The sequence below is a fragment of the Amphiura filiformis genome, chromosome 3 (genome assembly GCF_039555335.1).
Source record: "Amphiura filiformis chromosome 3, Afil_fr2py, whole genome shotgun sequence".
Classification (NCBI taxonomy): Eukaryota; Metazoa; Echinodermata; class Ophiuroidea; order Amphilepidida; family Amphiuridae; genus Amphiura; species Amphiura filiformis.
Genome location: NC_092630.1, coordinates 2,944,966 through 2,969,875, shown reverse-complemented (window position 1 = coordinate 2,969,875; position 24,910 = coordinate 2,944,966). Strand labels below are relative to the sequence as shown.

The 24,910-nt window shown below is 37.6% G+C and overlaps 1 protein-coding gene and 1 long non-coding RNA gene across 2 annotated transcripts in view; both read right to left on the bottom strand.

Annotated features, from left to right (window-relative positions):
• LOC140147874 (uncharacterized) overlaps positions 1 to 24,910 on the bottom strand; it is a 97,881-nt gene that overhangs the window by 72,587 nt on the left and 384 nt on the right.
• On the bottom strand, positions 8,115 to 15,006 carry LOC140147600 (uncharacterized). Its single transcript, XR_011858361.1, has 3 exons — positions 14,934 to 15,006; positions 9,829 to 10,002; positions 8,115 to 8,177 (listed from the first exon to the last, which is right to left on the bottom strand). It is a non-coding gene; the product is annotated as an uncharacterized lncRNA (long non-coding RNA).

Genomic DNA, 24,910 nt, shown 5'->3' with positions numbered 1-24,910 from the left:
CAAAGTTATTCCACTCTGGATAATATCCATATAAGAATGGGGAAAAGTATAGTTTGACCTGTCTCCAACATACAGTTCTTGAGTTATAGGCAAAAGGTGATAGGTTAAATTTTGGGGTCCACAGGCAGCTACAGTTGAAAAATATTCTAATTTTAATGAAACTGGTTTCAAATTATTCCCCCAGTCAGAACTCTTACCCCCTTGTTCCCCCATTAAAAACCCAAAATTAGGGAATTGTCTACTTTTAGGGGCAAATTTCAGCATAATTTGTTGATTTTACCCCCCACTGCATGTTACCAAAGTAACAACCACCTGAGATATGACAAACTTTTCTTTGTTTAAAATGTTTTTGCAAGCATAGCAATCTGAGTTTGTTTTTCTCACAATCATAGAATTTTACATCTTTATTCCCTGTGGTACCCAAATTTTGACATTTGACCTTTTTCCCTATTACTCAAGAGCTGTATACTCCTCAATCCCTATGACGAGGGGAATAAATTGGTATCGTCGGCTTTTTAACAAGATTTGACCAACTTTGTAATGTCACCCCTGTATAAGTGGCCATTTTTGATTTATGCCAATTAGGCAATGTTCCACTTGGATTTTCTGTAATTTTGATATTTTTGTGTGAGCTTTTAGGAGATGGGTGCATATGTAATAGATTCTGGTGCATTTAGTGGTGGGTCATTTTTAATTAGACTGGGCTGGTAGGTGATAATTCTGAAACATGCATGGAATGGAACTAAAAGTGACCAACTGACTGCTATTTTAGAGTCTGGGTTAGGGCTTAGGTTACAGGTAAGGGTGACATTTAGGGTAAGGTTTATGGATTAAAACTAAGTTGCTGTATTTATTGACTAATAACCCTTCAGTTGAGGCTTTACACTGCATGATCAGCAGTGTGTCTGCTATCTTCAGTAGATCAGCACTCTCAGTCATCCTAGGCTATTTAAGGCACTTAATTTAATGCCCATGTGACCCATCCTGTCTGCAACCTGTAATGTCAGCACCCATCTGGCCACAGGGGCATTAAATTAAGTGCCTGCATTTAAATAGCCCAAGATGACTGTAATATCTAATATCTTCAGTAGATAGTACTTTACACTGCATGATCAACAGTGTGTCTGCTATCTTCAGTAGATAACACCATACACTGTAATCTGTGGTATATCTGTTATCTTCAGTTGATAGCACTTCATACTGCATGATCAGCAATGTGTCTGTTATCTTCAGTAGATAGCAGCATACGGTACACTGTTATCTTCAGTTGATAGCACTTCATACTGCATGATCAGCAGTGTGTCTGTTATCTTCAGTAGATAGCACCGTACGGTACACTGTTATCTTCAGTTGATAGCACTTTACACTGCACGATCAGCAGTGTGTCTGTTATCTTCAGTAGATAGCACTATACGGTATGTAATCAGTGGTATATCTGTTATCTTCAGTTGATAGTAGTTTACACTGCATGATCAGCAGTGTGCCTGTTATCTTCAGTAGATAACACCATACACAGTAATCAGTGGTATACGTTATCTGCAGTTGATAGCACTTTACACCGCATGCTGATCAGTGTGTCTGTTATCTTCAGTAGATAGCACTATACACTGTGTAATCCAGGGGCTATTTTAACATACATACATACATACACAATTCTTTTATAAAGCGCCGTTACATCTAGACCACAGCGCATAAACAAATTCAAAGCATAAATACAATATAACAAAACAAAGTGAGCAATAAAACAGTCAACTTTTGGGAAGAGATGTGATTTCAATAATTTCTTAAAGACTGGTAATGAGTTTGCAGTACTGAATGGTGATGGGTAAATTGTTCCACAGTCCAGGAGCAGCCAGAGAAAAAGCTTTATTTGCGGCAGAATGGAGAAATTTGGCATTGAACTTATGTATAGTAAGCTGTGTTGTATCTGAAGCAGAGCGAAGTCCAGTACGCGATTGATGGTAGGGTGTGAAACAAGAAGCTAAATAACCTGGAGCATGTCCATTCAAGCATTTAAATACATACAGAAGTACTTTGAAATTAACGTGTCTCACTGTCACGTACGTGCCGAGATAAAATATTTGTACAGTGACAATTAACAATCCGTGTAGATATGCTTTAATAGTAGACAATGGTAGAGCCTTTCTTACGGTCACATGCAGGTAAAATGTCAATATTTTTATTTTTGAAACGCACTCTACTTCATCAACACTTTTATCTCATTGCACGAACGTGACAGTGAGGCACGTTAAAATAGCCCCTAGTATAATCATAGGTCAGTCTAAATATGAAATTACCCACTACTAAATGCAACAGAATCCATTTCACATGCGTCCATCTCCCAAAAGCTTGCAAAAAACATCAAATGTCACAATATCCAAGTAGTTGTACTTCTGTGAGATTTTGGTCCTAAATTATGCTCCAGGAACAGCTGCTCCAGGAAGAGCTGCTCCGAGCATGAATAAATCTGGAGTAATATTCTAAGTCCAACATGCTCCAGGAGCATGTTTTGAATGCACAATGCTCAAGGAGCATGTCCAACATATATATGCTCCTGAGCAGTGTGCATTCAAAACATGCTTTGGAGCATGTTGGATTTAAATAGCTCAGATTATTCATGCTCCTGGAGCAACTGCTCTTGGAGCATATTTTGGGCCAAAATCTCAAGAGATTTTGGTCCTAAATAATGCTCCAGGAAGAGCTGCTCTGAGCATGAATAATCTGGAGTAATTAACTAAGTCCAACATGCTCCAGGAGCATGTTTTGAATGCTCAAGGAGCATGTCCAACATATATATGCTCCTGGAGCAGTGTGCATTCAAAACATGCTCTTGGAGCATGTTGGACTTAGTTAATTACACCAGATTATTCATGCTCCTGGAGCAACTGCTCTTGGAGCATAATTTTGGGCCAAAATCTCAAAAGAGATTTTGGTCCTAAATAATGCTCCAGGAAGAGCTGCTCTGAGCATGAATAATCTGGAGTAATTAACTAAGTCCAACATGCTCCAGGAGCATGTTTTGAATGCACAATGCTCAAGGAGCATGTCCAACATATATGCTCCTGGAGCAGTGTGCATTCAAAACATGCTCCTGGAGCATGTTGGACTTAGAATACTCAGATTATTCATGCTCCTGAGCAACTGCTCTTGGAGCATATTTTGGGCCAAAATCTCAAGAGATTTTGGTCCTAAATAATGCTCCAGGAAGAGCTGCTCTGAGCATGAATAATCTGGAGTAATTAACTAAGTCCAACATGCTCCAGGAGCATGTTTTGAATGCACAATGCTCAAGGAGCATGTCCAACATATATGCTCCTGGAGCAGTGTGCATTCAAAACATGCTCCTGGAGCATGTTGACTTAGATACTCAGATTATTCATGCTCCTGGAGCAACTGCTCTTGGAGCATACTTTTGGGCCAAAATCTCAAAAGAGATTTTGGTCCTAAATAATGCTCCAGGAAGAGCTGCTCTGAGCATGAATAATCTGGAGTAATTAACTAAGTCCAACATGCTCCAGGAGCATGTTTTGAATGCTCAAGGAGCATGTCCAACATATATATGCTCCTGAGCAGTGTGCATTCAAAACATGTCTTGGAGCATGTTGGACTTAATTAATTACACAGATTATTCATGCTCCTGAGCAACTGCTCTTGGAGCATATTTTGGGCCAAAATCTCAAAAGAGATTTTGGTCCTAAATAATGCTCCAGGAAGAGCTGCTCTGAGCATGAATAATCTGGAGTAATTAACTAAGTCCAACATGCTCCAGGAGCATGTTTTGAATGCACAATGCTCAAGGAGCATGTCCAATATATATGCTCCTGAGCAGTGTGCATTCAAACATGCTCCTGGAGCATGTTGGACTTAGACATTACTCAGATTATTCATGCTCCTGGAGCACTGTGCTCTGGGAGCATATTTTGGGCCAAAATCTCAGAGAGATTTTGGTCCCAAATTATGCTCCAGGAAGAGCTGCTCTGAGCATGAATAATCTGGTGTAATTAACTAAGTCCAACATGCTCCAGGAGCATGTTTTGAATGCACAATGCTCAAGGAGCATGTCCAACATATATATGCTCCTGGAGCAGTGTGCATTCAAACATGCTCCTGGAGCATGTTGACTTAGAATATTACTCAGATTATTCATGCTCCTGAGCACTGCTCTTGGAGCATAATTTTGGGCCAAAATCTCAAAAGAGATTTTGGTCCTAAATTATGCTCCAGGAAGAGCTGCTCTGAGCATGAATAATCTAGAGTAATACTCTAAGTCCAACATGCTCCAGGAGCATGTTTTGAATGCACAATGCTCAGGAGCATGTCCAACATGCTCCAGCAGCATGTTTGAATGCACACTGCTCCAGGAGCATATAATATGCTCCTGGAGCAGTGTGCATTCAAAACATGCTCTTGGAGCATGTTGGACTTAGAATATTACTCCATTGGGCCAACATCTCACAGGAGCGTGGAACAGTGCCTAATTTGCATGAATCCAAAAAGGCTGTTTATGCAGGGGTGAAATTTCAGAGTTGGTCAAATTTCGTTAGAAACCATGTCAATGTATTCCTCTTGTCATAAGGATAATTTTAGGTTGACCTATCTCAGACGTACAGTTATAGTGGAAAAGGTCAAATGTCAAAATTTGGGTTCCACAGGGGGGGGGACACACATTTAAAAATTCTCTGATTTTAATAAAAATGGTCTCAGAGTGCTCTGCTTGCAAAAACAGTTAGAAAAAAAGAAGTTTACCATATCTCGGGTGCTTTGTTACCCCTTTGTTATCTTAGTAACATGGGCAAAAAAGATCAAAATCAATTGAGCCCTGCATGTTGATATTATATGACCTATTTTGACCATATATAGTATTGATATGGAACAAAACATCCAAAACAATGTATTGGATGAAAAAAGGAGCATTTTTCAATTGTGGACACCTGTGGACCCCAAAATTTGACCTTTTTGCCTATAACTCGAACTGTATGTCGGAGGCAGATTAAACTATTCTTTTTCTGAAACCTTTTGATGAGAACAATACATTGATATCGGTTTTAACAGGATTTAACTAACTTCTAAATTCCAATTGTGTATCCAGAAGTCTCCATGTAATAAATAAAATAACTCCCAAAATTTGCTCATGCTTTAAATTTAAACTTTGCTAGTTTTGTTTGTATTTGGTAGTTTTTTTGATCACTATGTATAGCCATATGTTGGCCTACTATAAGGTTGTATCAAAATGATTATTACCCAAGTTTCAAGTACAAGTATGTACAAGACTGCAACACAAAATAACCCAATTGTGGATCAATATATAAACTTTTGTCATTTCAAGAGAATTCTATGTTGCAAATATCACAACTATTTGTGTATCAATCATTTTGATACAGCCTGTTGTATAGCATCCCATATACTTTAGTTTTTTCCTGCCAGAAATTATTTCTTGCTCATCCCAATTTAGCCCTCCCCATGGCACATGAATACTGTAAAAGTGGGCATTTTCACAGAACATTAATATTTGTGCTTTTTTTTTTTTTTTTACATGCCACGTAAATAATAAATCCTCAAATAATTATGTTCATTCATGTATAGGACTGCGAGAAAAATCACAAATTAAAAAAAAGCCGGTATCCCAAGGTATTTCAAAATTGGCAAAGTACACAACACTACATGAGCTTTAATACATTGTGTGAAAATTCCCACATTATGTCAAAGTTTATGTCACAGACCAGGAGTTTGGGGAATTTGGTAAATACCATAACCACCTGGGTATAAGCCCACCCCCTATTTTCAAAACATTCTGGGAACAAGGGTGCACTCAGGTATAAGCCCATTACTAAATTTTGGCCAAGTTTTTAAATCAAATCAATGCTTTGCTCTCATATTTAAGAACAAATATAAAAAAAAGTATCAGTTGATAATTAACATTCCCTTATTATTTTAAGACATTGACATAGATGATAGAAATTACTGGCACATTAGACATATACAAATGGGGGGTGATTGTTCTTATTTTTAAATTCAAGCACTAGCCCTTCCCGATAAGCCCACCCCCATTTTCAAGTGAAATCTGCCGTCTAGGGTGGGTGGGCTTATACCCGAGTGGTTGCAGTAATAAATATATGTTGTGCAACAAACTTGGATAAGCAATTTTCTGGCCATGGGTAGCAGAATGGTCGACTGTAGATCCGTTGGATAACGCTTTTCCAATGGGATGAACTTTGCTGCTTGGATGATATCACGATGAGGTTAGCATTTATTCCATATTGAAAAGCGTGTTCCGACGGATCTGCAATCGACCAGCCTCGTAGTGATGGCTGGCAAAAGGAAATGGTGCTTTATTGATACCCTTATGTACATGTATGATGAGGCAAAATAAATTCACACCAAAACCAGGTTATTGTTCAGGAAATTAATTCTTATATTATTTAATAAATATAAAGTTTGTAGTAGAAAAATTATTGATCAGGATAGACTTTCCCAATAAATCAATCAATTTTAATCAATCAGCAATACTGTTTCAAAAAGGTTTGACCACTAAAAATTTGGATTAATCAATATCTGATCATGGAAGTAAGTACTTCCATGATCTGATCAAATGAACAAGATACACCTTTGTTATATATCATTCAAATATTTTGGTCAATTTTTGGCAATAATTTAAGGGCCAAAATAATGCATGTTTATGGCATTTTTCATTGGCTGTGACAATCAAGCCCAAAGACCAGGGGTAGCATTAAGGCCCGAAAGTCAGGGGTTGTTTTCCGTGTTTTTCACTCCCGAGCTTGCAGAAAATCCAAATACATGGGGTGAAAATTAATTCTCGGGGTGAAAAATATTTTGCAGTGTAGTCAGGGATAGGAGTAAGGTCCAAAAGCAGAGGGTCAGAGTTCACCCCCGAGCTTGCACATTCCCAATATATGGAGGGTCCTGCCAAAGACTTGCAAGTACAAAGACTAATAATGCATTCTATTCTTTAGTAAACAGATTTTCTGTTCTTAACTATACTCAAATAATCAACATTAACTTTTTAATTATGAGCTCACTCTTAGTCTGTATTAAAGACTTTGAATACTTAGACTCTACCATGTCTTTGGAATTTGTGACTAAAATTGACAGAAAACATGGACAATTGCATGTTTTGGGCTAATTCCCCTCAAATTGTAAAAAAAAAAGGACATTATTGTTAGAAGTATAGAACTAACTAAAGGATTAAGACAGGGGAATAGCCAAACTATAGCAAAAATTGACAAATGGGACAAAAATTTGGGGTTTGACTTTGGGGACCATAAATAATCCTGGCTACACCTCTGGATTAGGATTTAGCTATGTTACAATTGGCAAAGATATTGTCTTTAATTAAAAAAAAATAGTGTTGCATTTTTCTAGAATCTGGAGTAATTGCAACAGAATCCCATCCATTTCACATCGGTGATGAACAACGGTGAAACATGATTGAATCCCGAAATGTACGGTATGTACGCTGGAAAAAAAGTGTGTTATCAAGAATTTTATGCTGACAGATTTGATATCAACAAGTTTCCACTGTTCTTGGTAATAACAATCAGCCATCGAATTAACCCAAAGCACCCATGGCATTTTGCCGTGGGTGCCCATCCCTACTGCCGTAATACCCTCAAAATATGTCCTTTACCCAAGGCAATTTACTTGCCGTGCCCTATAATGAAGTTGATGTTTGTGTGTGTTTTCTTCACTTTTGAGAAATTGCCTTGGTGCCCTTCTCAAATTTTCAACAGTTGCCATGATGCCCTCTTGAAATATTACAAAGTGCTGTGCTGCCTTGCCTTTTCAGTGAAACTAAGGCAATTACCAACTTGCCCTAAAAAAGTTCCTTAAGATCCTTAATTGAGGGCTTAGGGCTGATAACAATGTCTCAGTTCCTGGGGGCGGGGTAGAGCAATTGGTTATTACTATGGAGAGTCAGTCACATCAGCGCACTGGACCAGGTCTGGCATCAGGTCTACTTCATCAGCATCAGAAGCTTCCACATCATTGATGGCCGACATAATCGTAAGGTCCTGCATTTTAAGTCATCCTGGCTGATGTTGAAGAGAATGCAGCAAACAACAATGTATCACATGCACCCTCTAATACCACAAGCAGGAAATTTGCTCTTGAGCTGATCAATCAGAACTCAGGTGGATATCCATGGTGGATCTATGACTCTGAAAAACAGTGAGAGAGAGAAGAGAGAGGGGTATTATAATCTATTTACAGAAGGTGTTGAAATTTTCAGTATAACATTGGCACACACCATTCACAAACAAGTTGAAGCTATATAGTTGACCAAGTACTGCATTTTTTGATTCACATCAAGTTTCTCAAAACACAGCAAAATAGGTCAAGTACCATTGAGGCCTATTAACCTGCACCTATTGCAACACATAGAAAGTGAAATTAAATTGTTAAATCCTATCTTTATTTGAATTGTTGTATGAAAACAAACATTTTGATACACCTTTTGTCCAAATCAGAGCACTCTGATATTTTTGACCCCTAAGACCAAAAATGTGACCTTTGACTTTCTCTGCTATAACCTAAGAAGGGTACATCCTGTCAAACTAATAACTACTACATGTAGTATACATCATAAGATTGCGCACGAAACAGCTTGGAAGTAGTACTACTGTCACGGTAAAAAGCGGTCGTATATTTTTGGTAAGAATAAACAAAAAGTCATTGAATAAAAATATATATATCATAGGCGATTAGGCGTAGATCCCGTGGGGATGGGGGATAAATCCCCCCAATATTTTGCCAGGGGAAATGGTCCATACAATCATCCCCCAATGTTGATGCCTGTATGTGGGTTTCTGACCAAATTAACCTCATATTTGACCATTGTAGCCCCCAAAGTGCAAATTTCTTCAGTACTTCATGCAAATTTATTCCATTTTTGCACCATATTTCAACAGTTAAATTTCAAAATGGCAAAATTTTTCCATACCGGATATAAATTCCATTTACGGATTACCCGAATTTAAAAAAAAAAAAAATTATTTTTTCGGGTTTGTAGTGTCCCTGGACCTAGAGCTAAATGCTAGGATAATTCATTGTTCACTTATTCATTCATTGAATTTGTATCAATTTTGAAATCATTAATAGAGTATGACATGAGTACAAATTTATTCAAATGACATAGGCCTACAATTTTTTTTTTTTTTTAATAAGTCAACCATGAATGATCCTAGCATTTAGCTCTAGGTCCAGGGACACTACAAAGTCAAAACTTAAAAAGATAAATGGTTGATACGGTACCGGTTTACCCACGAAATTTACCACGGTACCGAATACGTCATTACCCTATAGGTCACAGCCTTAAATTTCATTGTATTTGGTTTATTTTAAGGAGATAAGATTCATTCATTCATTCATTCCGGTTACTGTTCAAATGAGTGATTCCCAGGCCTCCCTCAAGTAACTCCATGACACATCATGCAGTGCTACAGACAAACTTGAGCAGAAACTGTTATATATTATGGGTGATTTGAAAATAGGCATCCCAGGATGGGCATCCAAAACTTTAAATCAACCGCCTGTCCGCCTGGCAATACAGAGCTGCCAACTCTCCTCTTTTCGCAGGAGACTCCCTACTTTTAAACCTTCAGAACCCTTAATTTTGGTCATCTCCCTGAAAAGGAAATGGTTTCATCCATTAAGATGTACACATTTTGACAAATCTCCCTGATTGCAACAGGAAATCTCCCTTTTTTCAAGATTCAAATGCTGGCAGCTCTGGGCAATAGGGGCTCTGACTCTGCCATGCTTGCCTTCACAACCCCCCCAAAAAAAAAAAACACATAAAAAATAAAGTACCTGTTGCATGTATTCTTCCTCTGCTTCTGTTTTGAACAGAAGTCATCATCCATGAAGTATAGCAAGAAGTCCCTGCAGATGTTCATTCTCAACAGCTCAGCTGAGATACAATGTACTGTCATCGTGCTGGTTCTGGTTGACCATGATTGTGCCTGTCGTTGATGATACTATTACCTGTATTCATGAAATTTACAGGAAATTGAATATTAAATACATGATGGAAGTACACTCTGCACTGAGAAAAATGCAAAAATAGGCACAGAATTGGGCAGGGGTGTAGTACCCCGTAAGTGCATGAACTTACTTATTATTTTACACCCTGTATCACCACTTTAGTTATTCATTATGTAGCTAACTAACTATAGATACAATTTATTAAAGCTCATAGTGTGGCCTGTAACAAAATTAGATTTCTTTTGAGTTGTTTCATTCATACAAGTACTAAATAGCAAATGCAATAAATTATCAATTTCAAGTAAAACCAGGGTTTTTACATGATATCACACTATATTTTTTCTTACACACCCTGAATACTAACTTCCATTTTGCACAGTTGCATTGCTTGGAACATAAGCTTTCCAAATATGTATACTTTTGCTGTAATTGGGTATTTAGTTTTAAAGATTTCAATACCTTTTTCTAATAAAATGAAATGAACCAAAAATAGAAGTAGGAGTATCAAAATTTAGTGAGGCCAAAGTAAATTGTTTGGTTGCCCTTCCAAGACAAAAATTTCGAGGGTTGGTTGATCGATCTTTTTTTTTCCATGTGTTTTTCCTCCAATTTCTCCAATTCACAAATGCTCGATCATTTTAAGGAAAAAAATTGTGTGTTTTTGGACTGAATTTAAATCAAATATGCATTTAATAGATAAAATGAGTGAATAACAATTATAAAATGTCCTTAATACTGTCCAAATTTAAGGTTGCTTCTCAAAGAGTGAATGGAAAAAAAAAAAGCCCAACCAAAATTTCTAATTTTTGGGTCGGTCTCTGAGGGCAACCAAACATTTTTTTTTGCCTGATGAATCAAAAATTATGACCACCCCAAGACTGTACACATGGCAGTGATCGACATATGTGCATATTTCGAATAGCGCACATTAACTTAAACTCACTGAATGTAGATTCAGGTGTGACTTGTCGACACGTTTGCGGCCTAACCGCACAAAAGCATTGACAATTGACATCACTACCAAACTTGAGGTGAACCAAATTATACTATGCTGAGACTAGAGCTTGTCTGTACATACAGACCATGTAGTTGTAGAGACTGTTTTTACTATTTTTTGTGCTGCTGTGCCAGTGCATAGACCGTGAGACAATGGTTGAGCTATTTAAGGTTTACAAAGCTTGCGAGGTGAAAGTGATTTTTGAAATATTAGTCCTATTAAGTTCTATCAGGGGCGGATTTAGAGGGGGCGCACCCGGCGCGTGCCCCCCTCTATTTTTTTGCAGATCGGCGCCTGACTCTGTGTATTTTTGCAGAGCGGCGCCTGACTTGTGTGGGCGCCGAACCACGGCGGCGGTGGTGGTCATTCATAGGCCAGCTCACATCACACACTATAGGTGGCGCTATTCATCCATAGGGAAGTGGAATGTGCATGTACGGTCCAAAAATGGCTTTACTGTGGGGCTCATTGGAGAAAATCAGTAAAAATTAATTTTGACAACCAAAACCTTTAGTGATGTTGACTTAATATGTTGGTACTGGCATGATACTGGATTCATAAACTATCACATAGTGCAATCCATGTTCCACCAAGTCGACGCTTGATTTAGCTCAAAAGCAATTTGTGTGTAAATCAAGACCATCCAAAACAGCTTTCTTACAGTAAAGAATAGGAGGTCATCTGGGGTCACATACAGTAGTGTGCATTGTACATGTGCCTGCTGCATGGCTGTCACAATTTCACACACAAAATTTTGGGCAAATTGATGACACTATTTTTGTCTGTAACTTCAAAAGTATATGCACTAGAAACATGATTGACCCCTTATTGTTTAGGTAATTCAATTCTCTTTCAAATGAAAGAACTTTCAGCTAAATATATTGAACTTCAAAATTTTATGAACATCCCTATCATTCATAATCATAACAACTTTTATTTAATTTCCTTCCTGAAAATGTATACTTTCATAATACTATCATTATTGCATTGCGGCAGTCATACATTGTACACATGTCATGATGTACAGTCGGGCATTAGTTCACCACATAAACTTGTATGGCTCAAAATTCGGACCGCTCGCCATTAAGTTTACTGCTTTCTGTGTTTTGAAATTTGTTGACGTTTTAATGATCCCCGATTTCCGGTCGATTATTTTAGCTGTGTCGCGTCACGTGCATGACACTAGTGGGTACCAGCCAAACTTCAGAAAAAAAAAATCACGATCGCCGATAACGATGTGATATGGGACTTACATAGGATTACACAGAGATATTTCTTGCCAAAATTTGACAATTTCTAGGTAGCTTTGCCCTACTTTGTCTGTGTTATATGAAAAAGGACAGTCTTAAGTACAAGTAAATGTGCAATGCTTTTACTGTTTTGATGTTTTGGGAGACTGGGAGGGATCAGAACAAAAAAAATGATGGAGCCTATTCTTGACTGTGTAATATTCCTTCAGCACATTATCGTACGGTAATAGCCTTATACGATGGACAGATAGTACCAGTTTGTGAATGAGGACATCGTATAAGTTCCTTGTACTATAGAAAAATTATCAAATTTGTGGACATCGTGGAACATACTCTTTGCGTGGCTGTGCGTAGTAAGCAGTTGTACGCAGATAGCCTCGCTAATATGGACGCGTGAAGTAGCGTTGTACGCTGCGTGTAGTTAGCATGATTAGTCGCGGAGTAACAAGCGTAGTTGAATGTTCCACGATGTCCACGAATTTGATAATTTTTCTATAGTCGGGCATGGCGGACTATGTGCTGTGGCTGTACGTACTATGGGGTATAGTCTGTCCACTTAGAAGTACAAAGTAAATAGACCTCGGAAACTGGAGGTATGAGAATATATTCTTCAGACGTCAGTGCAATGCGCCTAATTGTAGGTAACCCAAGCAAACCTTAGTTAACACATTTGCTGGTCAGCCAAATTCGCCGACAATGTCAATGCATTTTTACATAGAAATTTAAAACTTGTGCCCGAAGAAAGAAACCTACATAAATATGTTTTCTATACTTCACTTGAGCTTGACCCAAATATATAATTTTTTATGGTGATAAGTCACCCGCACATGGAATTTCAGAGGGATTTTGATAGCAGTTCCATTAAAAAAAGCTGCTATCGCCATGAGACTAAGATCTAGAAACACCCCCGAAATGTCGTTTTTGATGAAAGTCAGGCTTTGACAAGATGTAACTTTGCTACGGAAAGTGCTATGAAAAAAAGGTTTTCAGTTTTGGCTTTGTTTACTCAAGGGCTTTAATTTGATATATAAAATGATGCAGTTTGATGGCAAATTTGAATTCACCTAGGATACCTACTAATTGAATACATGAATACAAAAGCCACCTAAGTCCATGGGAAGTGATTTTGAGAGAAAAACCTGTGTATCATTTTAATTCCTTCAGTTAGATTTACCTGGTCATTATGGTAAGTTTTACGTGCAAATGAGTGGATTAACCTTTATCATACCACTAAGGTAAGCATCAAAGAACACCGCTAACCTGATATATTTTCGTATCTAGTCAGTGAGTGCGTATTTTACGCTTTATATCTAGTCAGTGAGGCGTATTTCGCAAGGCCGATCTGGCGTGTCTGGCGAGGTACTGCGTATAAAAGCGAATCGCGTAAACGGTAGCGCGTAAAATGCACGCAACCTGTAATACGCGGAACAGTCATCTATTTTTTGTAATATTTTTCCTATTTAGCAGGAATTAAAATGTTTAAAAACGTAATTATTTCAATATTTAGAATGACTTAGTGGTATGATAAATTCGTTATTAGGTTCAGCGTCGGTATGGTACGCAGGAAATTATCGTGCGCTCAGTGTCATACTGGGTTCAGCCTTCGGCTTCACCTAGTATGACACTTCGCACTGCATAATTTCCGCACCTACCTCCGCTTCACCTAATAACTAATAGTATTAGGTATGACGATTAGCATTTCAGGGACTTCGTGGGGTTCATTTTAAATTTTGGACTTAGGTGGTTGTTTGAATCATATACAAAGACAACAATGTTAGAATGAGATTACCACTAGCAAGATAATACAAAATAAAGCGCACAGGTATGTATAATGTTGATAAGCATTCTGCCATGTAATATAAACCACACACTTTCCTTTATTAAACCCATTTTTTTTTTCAAAAGTCACTCTCTAGCAATGAATGTGTTACAAGTGGACTTTTATACATACTGGATTTTAATCAATGTGTTACAAGACTCAAATCATGGAATTGGGTGCTTCTTTCATACATGCTATTTTTCACATGCTCAATAGACACAGAGGATGAATTTGAGTTGTTCTTTCATACATATGACAGGCCTATGTAAAGGAACACTTTCCCATGCTTAACTCAATTTGGTTTAAGTATGGACTTAGGTGGCTTTTGTATTCATATATTCAATTGCTTCTTTGACTTTGGCGCGCCAACTATTGCACAATTTGTACTTGCCGAAGCGCTGCCACGCTATTTACAGCGTCACGCTTTTTAACACGCAGTGCATGTGACGCATAAGCATCGACCCCAGGTGCCACAAATTTGGTTTGTACTTCTATGTGGACAGACTATAGGCCTACTGACTGAACTACCATGCATGCATACTATGTAGGCGGCTTGGGCCCATGCATGCCAGGATCTGTGATGCATAGATGACAGCCACTACCAGTGGCACTACCATGACTACTTGTAGAATTGTGAATGCCGTCGATTTACGCGCATGGCGTAGCATTTCCATTATGTTATATTTATCACTTATTTATTTGTAAGCTTACATCGGATGCAGTGATGTATTGTACTGAAATTTGTCAGTGTCTCTGAATAATTTCATGATTTTATTCAGTTCGGTGAAATTTACTCAGTTGGTTATTTGTATTTTCATGTATCAGTCCCCCAGTGAATTCATTTGGAATATACAGTATTACTCACAAAATTAAGAAAACATCATCCGAATCTCCGGTTGTTCACGATCGCATCTAACTTGTAAACAAAGTGAAATTCCCACCTGCTCCCACTTCCGGCAAGAAATTGTAAAAATCATGGGTGAAAGTGCGTTCAATTTCTAGGTCACGCAAATCACGCAAAAATATTGAGAGGTCATCGGTGTGACATTGTTGTCAGAATTGAAAGGTGATAATGCGGGTCTCTGATTGGTCAATCGGCGAGTGTTGCACACCCTTCTCTATTTAAAATGCGGAAATAAATACTATCTATGAATAATTCATCATTCATCGATCATGAATATGCATGTTATCGTCACGTTAAAATCATCCGATCGAATCGTATCATGTTTATGGCGCTTACTACGTGTATATAGTGTAGGCTTGATCCACCAGTCCTTCAACTGCTTACGCACGGTTATCGGGTTGTGCTTTTCTCAGAGGGAGAGGGGCAAGTAAATGAATACCATTTAAAATGATCATTTACTGTGTGGAATGAACAATATTTTGTGATATCTTATAATTATAAATTTATTAAAACATCAGAAAGGGTAAAAAATCAGACAGATTCACACTATATATTTGTTAAAAACGTATTTTATTTCACACATTGTACAAATATCACAAATAATACAAGAATGCCTACAGCTCTTGCTGTATGAACAGCTTTCTCTTGATCTGTACATGTACAGCATTTTTTTACAAAGATGGTGAACTGTGTTTTGTTGGTTTATACTGAAATTACTGTATGTACAGTATGTTCTTCACATTGTAAAAGTGGCATGTCCAACTATTAAAGAGGCATGGTTTTCCTGTTGTTTTCTATAAGGGGCAGTCAATAAGTTTGTAGAACAAGGTACTTGAAAGAGTACTAGCCAAATTCTTTTGATCTCAATCTTGAACATGGTCACTGCATACCTTAATGTAACCGTCACAATTTTTCTTGAAACCTTCTATATCAACAAAATGGAAGTCTTCCGATTGCTCCATGAGCCACTCTTCAGTGAAGGGCTGAAGGCTCACCAGCATTGATCACCAGCAAACCTGATTATGAAGGTAGTGCTTAAAATTCTAAAATTGATTTAACTGGAGGTTGTGCCTGCATGTGGACCACAATATGGTTGCTTTAGTTAACTGACCCCTCTGTCGTGAATGAGAGCTTGACAAACTGAGAATAGGGTACAGGACACAATTCAAGAACAGTCCCATTCCTACCACCAACTTTCTTCACTTGATGGCTTGCCTTAATTTTGCCTATGATTGTACTTTCATTTGGTAAATGAACTGTCATCAAGACTCTCCCTGAATTTCAGAAAACATCGATGACGACCTTCCACTATATGGTGACCGAGTGATGATTTTCTTAGGGGTGGGAGATCCAAGTGTGTCCACTGAATGAACTCATAATTCCAGTGATCAATGTATCTTACCTTTCTTATCACCTTTAACTACAGAAGAAATTTATCTCAGTCCATATAATGTAGAGACGTTGTTGACCTGATGTCAACTAGTATCTATTTTGTGCATAAAGATTCTGGGACCCAATCTGGAAGACACCTTGGAATATACCCTATGTTTTACACGGCTGTGTACTCTAGACATTGTTTCTTTTGCTAAATTGCGCTTTTTTTTATATACAAGGAAAGAAAATCCAGGTTAGCACACTCAAACTGCACTATTTTGTTGATTTTATTTCACTATTTCATTCATGTTCGCAATTTAAAAGGAAAGAAAATCTTTGTTGTACCAGTGGGGTACACGCTCAACAACGCTTCAGATTTCACAAAAACCTAGTGGTCAAATGGCTCTGTTTTAGCTGGTAAAATGTGAGTTTTTTGAAGTTCATTCCCTTGATTTAAATATCAAGTTATGAATGGATTTAACTCAAACTTCTCAAGGGTCTGTGGATTTACCCGATGTTCACGTAATGGTAGAAAAATGAGAACTGCCGCATTCTTCTGTGAGATTCGATGAAAGTGCAAAATGTGACCACTTTAAACTTCAACAGCCATTATTTCAATGTTCATTTTCTCAATAAAATGATGATTTAGGTACTCAATAACTCAATAAATACAGCATCTATATAGATGAGTTGACCTCAATGTTTATCAACAAAGGCAAGGGACTGGTATATCCCCGGGTATATGCTTGAGTGAACCCCATGCAACCACTACACTGTTCAATAGCCTTATTGTGATGTGGCGGAGTTTTAAAAGCGTGAGCCCTGAACAAAATATGATCTTGCGCGCATATACTGCCAGGCAAAAACAATGGAAATTGTGATGATGCGTGCGCATACTGCCAGGCATTGACGTCAGAAGTCATCTCATCTATAGGTAAGTAATTATGCTCATTGTAAAAAGCATGATTGAAACCGTTTTCTCATTTTTTTTATATTTTGGTCTATTTCCGATTTTAGGCATCATTTTGTGCAAATAGGCATTTGTGAATTTTAAAAGGTTCACTTTGATGTATCCTTGGTCAATATCTCAAAAATAAGGCCAATTATATCACACACAAAAAATAAACAAAAAAACAGTTTTTGGAATGGAGCCTCAACTCAAGATTAAGAAAACTTTTTCTGAAAGAGTGTTTTTTATTATGATGTACCAAAATTGCCAAAAATTCACTTCTTTGGGATTTTCTTCATAATTGTTGTTTTTACACCAAATCTGTATTTAGATTTATTGATGTCTTGCCTTTAATTAAAATGTATACTTATATCTTTACTATGAGCATGTCTGAGAGAACACAGCCACCTAAATGGATTTATGTTGAAAACACCTTCATCATAATTTTGTGGATATCTCATCGATATTGTTTAGTTTTTTTTCATTATCAATACCACTGTACCAGCACGTAAATCATTAGTGGTGATGTCAGCAAGTCCTTTGGACCATGTATATCTGAACCTCATCAGCATAAATATGAAAATTTAGCCCATGACGATGAATAATGGAAACTACATGTTGTGCATACACAGTAAAAACCCTGGGGCCAATTATAGACCTTTGTGGAACACCACAATTTAAAACTAGAGTCATTAGAATCTGGGTACACCGTACAAGCTGCCTAAACTTTGACCTTTGGGGTCATAAATATTATTAAGATGCTTAGAATGTCATAAGAATCCTTCCTGTTGAATTTGAGCTCGATTGGACCAATTTTAAAATATGACCTTTGACCCCTTATAACTTGATTCCTGGGTCACAAATGTTATTAAATGTGACACGATCTGGTCCATGGGGGCCAAAGGAGGCATTTTTGAAAATTGAGTTACTGTAATTATTACATTATACATACAATAGGCTATCATTTACTGAAAAATCCAAATGTCTAGCATACTTGGTTCTAAAGTTATGAAGTTTTTTGATGTCTATTTTCTTATGTATTTTATTGTTTTTTACTCCATATTACCTTTATCTCGGTTTCAAATTTGCCGCCTTTGGCCCCCATGGACCAGATCGTGTCACAATGCATTTTTCTCGTGTTTAGAGTGTCACAATGGTTAATACTATCCAGTTTAAGCCCAATCCAAGCATGTCAGTGATTTAACCTTTGACCTCTATAACGTGACCCCTGGGTCACGGATGGGGTCAAACATTACATACTTTTACAAGACAAAAAGCAACATTTCTAGGCATTGTTGACAAGGTGCCTTCAGGAGCCCTTCACGAAAAAAAGTTTCCTACTACAAAGACCTAACTTTTGAGATGGTTTGTGTGTTTGAAGGTGCAAAATTAACAATAAGGCGCACGGTTATACCGCCGCGTTCAGCAAGTAATCATCACAGCACTTGTAAACAAACTGTGCTTGAGTTTGATTGACAGATGACAAAAAATATTAAAATGACAAAATAATATTTAAAAAAATAAAATTAAAATTAATTATAATAAAATAAAAACAAATAAATAATTTTATATATAATTTTTATAAAGAAATTCTTTTCTTTTCTTTCTTCCTTTCTCTTTCTTCCTTTCTTTTCTTTTTATTCCTCTTCTTTATTTTTTTTTTTTCTTTCTTTTCTCTCTTTCTTTCTTTTTTTTTTTTCTACTTCTTTCTTTCCTTTCTCCTTTCTTTCTCTAGTTCGTTCTTTTCTTTCTATTTCTTTCTTTCTTCCATTCTTTCTTCATTCCTTCCTTCCTTTTCCATTCTTTTGTTCCTTCGTTCTTTCTTTTTCTTTGTCTGTACTCAGTCATATTTGACATCTATTTCTGTGCATTTGAAATTTTTATTTCTGTATATAGTGTCCAAGACACTTTCATGTGGGGGGAAAAGCACTGACAGGAGAGGGAACAAGCACTGAAGGGAGGGGGCAGAAACTAAAAATAAGTGTCTTGGTCTTATTCGGCATTCTTTCAGCTTTACAATGACATCAAGCTTTTTAAAAAGGAATCAGAAATAAGAAAGTTACATCTTTTAGATTTGGCTTCAAAATGGGTCAGAACAGTCACAATTCAAATCTGGTGCCCTAATTAGTTTATATACATCTGAGACGAATATACCTAATAGCTGCAAATATGACCAATTGAAGAATACTTAAATTGCCATAACTCGGTTAATAAAGGTCATAGAACTATGATAGAAGATAGTTTTTGGTGTCATTGGAAAGTTATTCTAAAGGGCTTTCCAGTGATATCAAATTTATATTTCATTTTTTGAAACTTTAATTTTTTTGTCATATATATAGCTATATATTTCGCGGTTCTCGGGTCGGGCGATTCTCGTGATAGGTTTAATATTACCCAACACCCGTTATACCTGTCCTGACCTTTTAAAGTACTATGAAATGCATCTCTCAATGATCAAGACCCAACTGAACACAATTTTACTTTCACTCTGTTTGTTTTGTAGCTGTGATGCTTACTTCGGTAGTTCGGTAGGCCTACCCATAATCTGGAAACCCATCATTCGTCTCTTCCAAGCCCTGTCCTGCTACCACATTGGAGGACCCGAAATAAGTATCTGGACGTGGATGTAGGCCGTTACTAAAGTAATGAAATCAATCGGGAGATACGTGAATGCAAACGCTGATATAGGCCTTACCATAACTGATTATTTTTATGATAACCATTCTGGAGGACCCTGGATATAGTCATATTCTGCTGAAATAGGCCTATATATGCAAGTGTTCCGTATTGAAATATGTGTTGAAAATAGGCCTAGGCCTATTGGTCCGATGAGATGCACCTGTTAGTCACACTGTAATGCCATCTGATGCGCGCACTGTACTCCGCGCACACTCCTGTTGATAGCGCACGGCGAGCATGCGACAGTGCACCGCGCGAACGCAATAGCGCGGGCGGACGGAAACGCTGTGATTAGTATTATGATATTGAAATGCTCTGGCCTACAGGTGTCTCTCTACCTTTTCTGGCTTTCCTTGATATTATTGATAAATAATGTAATATTTAAGCTTGACCGTGACTACACATTCTGCAAAGTCACTGACCTTGGACCAACGTGTGAGACCCTGGACACATGATTGACAGCTTCGGGACGCATCTGACTTGTTTGTTTCAGTGTTCAGCATAGGGCGCAGATCCTGGCATGGCGTACTTTCGATCTTTTTCTATTTCATATATATAGAAACCAAACTATCCCTTGTTTTGCATTGTCATCTTCTTAGGCCCTTCGCACTTGATTGTTAGTTTCCTGTTTACCGCCTGTGTCCAAAATTTCAAAATAATTAATGACCGTATTTCGTCAAATAAACGCCCCCGGGGGCGTTACATTTCCCCAAGGGGGGCGTTTATTCAAGGTCAATTTTAGAACGATAATTCCCATTAAAATCATTAGGAAAACTTAAAACTCACGCTAAAATGACGAACTATGAACTACAAACACTGACTTCTGGTTCACTTCCAGGTTTCCAATCCAGATTTTCGCCAATTATTGACGCAATTTAAGACCATGTGGACAACTTGGTAAGCTTACTACACCTTTTCAAAATCTTTAACAGGAAACTAAATAATTATCCAAATTAGCACTGATTGTTTCTTAGGTCCCATTGTGTTCCTCTCTCCTGATAGCTTTTGTGTCACCTTTTCGGCACATAGAAATGCAGCGAAAGGGAAACGCACTGCGCAGGATGGAGACAGGAAAACTCGGTGGTTAACTCCTCCACCTTCTGATTGCCTAGTTGGAGTTATGATGTTGCCTGGCCTAGAGGGCGGACTTTCATTCCGTCCCCCTCTCAGTTAGGCAACTTTTCAGTTGGAGCCCTTTCTTTTAACACATATTATTTTTCTGTACTGCATTGATGACCAATAGGATTTAAGAGACTGGACATACATTCATATCTAGAGAGGTTGATTTTGTTGAGGTATATATTTGCTGAATAAATATGTTTTACTATTGATAGATAACACCATTCATCTCTTTTAGCTCCATTTGTCTGTTGTCTACGTTTATTTGCTCATCCTTGTCCATTTTGCCCATCCTTGTCCATTTTGCCCATCTGGTTCTGCGTCAAAGCATTACAATATCATCATCTAGTGCCGTACTATTACGCCGACGATTTCGACCTCCTGGTTTGTTTACAAACAGAGGTAGACAAAAGACCGTTCCGCTTGTCCAAACACTCAAGTATCAGAAGCATGGTCCACAATAGCGTGATTCACGTAACATGAATAGGGATTAAAAAGCTGTCACGTAGAACCATGTGCTTCTATTGTCCAATTTGCCATCAAGATTTCATATGGAAACAGTTCAGACCCAGTACAGGATCATGTCAGAAATTAATATTTTGTTCTGGGTCTGATTATTCGGACTAATCATCATCATGACATCGTAATTGACACACATCTTACAGTATTAACTTTTAAACAGCATGATGATCAGTCATACGACAGGGTTCGAGGTTTGAGTACGGTTTTACTGCCAAAATGGGGGAAAAATGAAGTTCATGTTATCATAACATTATACATGTTTTCTGGCCTAGAATTTTGTGCTGAGTCCATTTCTGAACTTTTTAATACACAGGGTATCACCATTTTAAAGATATGTAACAAATTCTAAGCGCATGTTGTTTTTACGAAGAATATAATATGAAAATGTTAACCAATCCTGGGAGTCTACTTGGAACACAACTGTATTTAAAAAAAGTTACAGAGCATTATTACTTCAGTTAAAGTTGTTTTGAATCTATAAATATGTTAAACAAACTATAAAGACTGCTTAAACACTGTTATCATGTATGAAAATGAAATGATGTTGGTACTGAGGCCCCTGTATTCCTATATATTTATAAAATGGTGTGAACATCAAAATGGGGCAAAATCTGAGTCGTAAAAAAAATTATTTTGAAAAAAGTATACATGGCATCATTCCACAAATCTAATCGATTGTGGGGATTGGTAGAGTGCACAATCGATCAACTGTTCAGAGCTGTACCTCCATAAGTTTTTACGAAGTATGTTTTACAATTTGCCATATTTTTTTCACGCTTAGGGTAGGGGTAACATTTTTGCAATTTTCTTCAATTTTTCTTTTTTGAAGGAAGTTAAAATTATTACCAGTGTGTGTCAAATTGAAATATCATTAAAATGAGGGGTTAATGAGGTCTCTAACCCTTTAGATCAAATTTTATGGCTAAAACTAAGATACAAATCTCTCTAAATGGCCGTTTTTGGGCTTTGTTTTTCACTTTCAAGTTCCACTTTATCCGGTATGGTATACAAAGTAAGCAATGAAATCAATTAAAAACAGTTTTATGTGAACAAATAAACCATCAGGTAATACAAAATAACAGAGAAAGACAACATTTATCTATATAGTAGAAAATATTAGGGATTCAAAATTAATGGTGAATTTTTTTTTCACCTAAAACTGGTCATTTTCAGTAAAAAATGGCCATAAATCCATGTTTAACCCAAAAAACGACTTAAGATACAGTATTCTAAGTTAGAAAAATTGAAAATTCAGACATTTTTACCTTAGAAATACTATATATATGCTCATTTTTAGAAGTATTCTTCACACCTAAATATTTTTTTCACACATTTGGCAGTGAAACCGTACTCAAACCTCGAACCCTGTCATACCTACATGTAGCATGCCTACTCGTGCCAAGACAGCCTGAAATGATACCAGCGAATGAAGCGTTTCTACATGTAGATGATTTCAATTTTCAAGAACACCACCGCGCATGCGTAAGACATTTTTAGCCTACGTTTCGTATCCTACTATCGGATCGTTGAAACATGAAAACCTCATTCACGAATTCACTCACCTCCGGCACTCACCTTCCTAGACCACCAGTTGAAATAAAACTCAAAACTTCCCGTGTTATTCCTCAAAACTACATACCTTCATTAATAAAAAATTGAAATCCTAGTATGACCCGTTATCGAAAATTGTTTGATATAAAACGTCAACAAAAGTAATTTTTCTGAAGAGTAGAACTCACATGTTAAAATGGCGGTTCTAATGCTGGTTTTACCATTCACAGAGTGTGACGTCTGCACAACAACAGCCTAATATGGGCATTTATGGCTCCGCCCAATGAACCATATACGGTACATGTACGTCGAACAACGGAATACAATCACAACGTGTGGACCAAAATATTTTTGTAAACAATTTGAGGTCAGTATGAAATTGATATTTTGTACAATTTGTACAGCTATCGAATCTACGCTATCACAAGCAAACGTACCTGTATGTAAAAGTGCCCTTAAATACTGGACATCGCCAATATATTTATGACAAATTTGTGTCCAGAACACGAAAAGTGTCCAGACCTCACGCTTGCTCTCCAGTGGTTCAAGCGTAGCTATGAATAATTAAGCAGATGACGTATTTACCATCTCTGATGATGCGTAATGACCTGACCTTGTCAGACCGATGAGTTACATAGGTTTGATCCACCAGTCCCTTTATTGCTTACGCACGGTCATTTTATTCCGCCATGTTTATTGTTTCGAGATCAGGGCCAAGGAACTTAGGCTACACAACGTGCGCAGATCTGACAATTTCCCACAATGCCTTGCGCATTTCCAGAAGAAGGCCTGGCGATTTCCCACATTTCCGCAAAATTGTAAACAACACCTGACGTTTCGATAGGGAAAATGGAGATAGCGAAGTCGCATTTTACATCAAACAGCTGCAAAGAGTAAAACGTTCTGAAGGATCGGTAATGATTAAACAGCTGGTCTGGTGTAGGCCTATCATTTGAAGTTCATATTGAAGTTTGTAAGTTTGTGACTTCGTATGTTATGTGCAATAGATATTACAGGAAGCTTAAATTTGCACGCTGTTCTGCAATTTGTCTGTCGCTTCCGAAAATGTATTGGAGTTCTGGACATGTCACACCGGAATTGGAAGTGTGACATGACCTCGCTGAACATACATATACGGCGCTGTCAATCATCCTTTTCGTAGCTACGTCACATAGCTCATTCATATCATTACATATTCACAATCACCTTTGTCGAACAGACTCTTACGCAGGTACAGAGCTCACGCTGTCCTCACTTAAATAGCGATCGAATTAGCGCCTCTCTAATTTAGTACTACTCAGCAGACACAATCTGGTTGTGTAGGAGACTATCATTGTGACGCCCACGTTGGAACCATTGGATTACGGAAGAAATATTCATTACCAGGACTGAAGCAATGTGGCCATTTCTATGTTTGTACCGGGCAAGTACCGGACATTTTTCAACACGGAGATTACTACAAATTCTTCCAAAGGTAAGCAAAGGGTTGGGGATCGCATTTTTAACTTTGACTAAACTCAAAAACTGTTTCGGAGTTAAGGGTTGCTAAAAGTAGACCATTTCGGGGGCTGTATTTGTTGTACATGTCACATTTTGAACAATGAGTGAAAACCAACAACATTCACTGGTGAATTATAGCGACGCTTTTTAGTAGACCGCCGTTCATTCACGGAAGAACGGCGGTATACAAGTAGACCTATACTATAAGTATAATACATGCCTGCCCTAGGCTAGAATAGAAAGG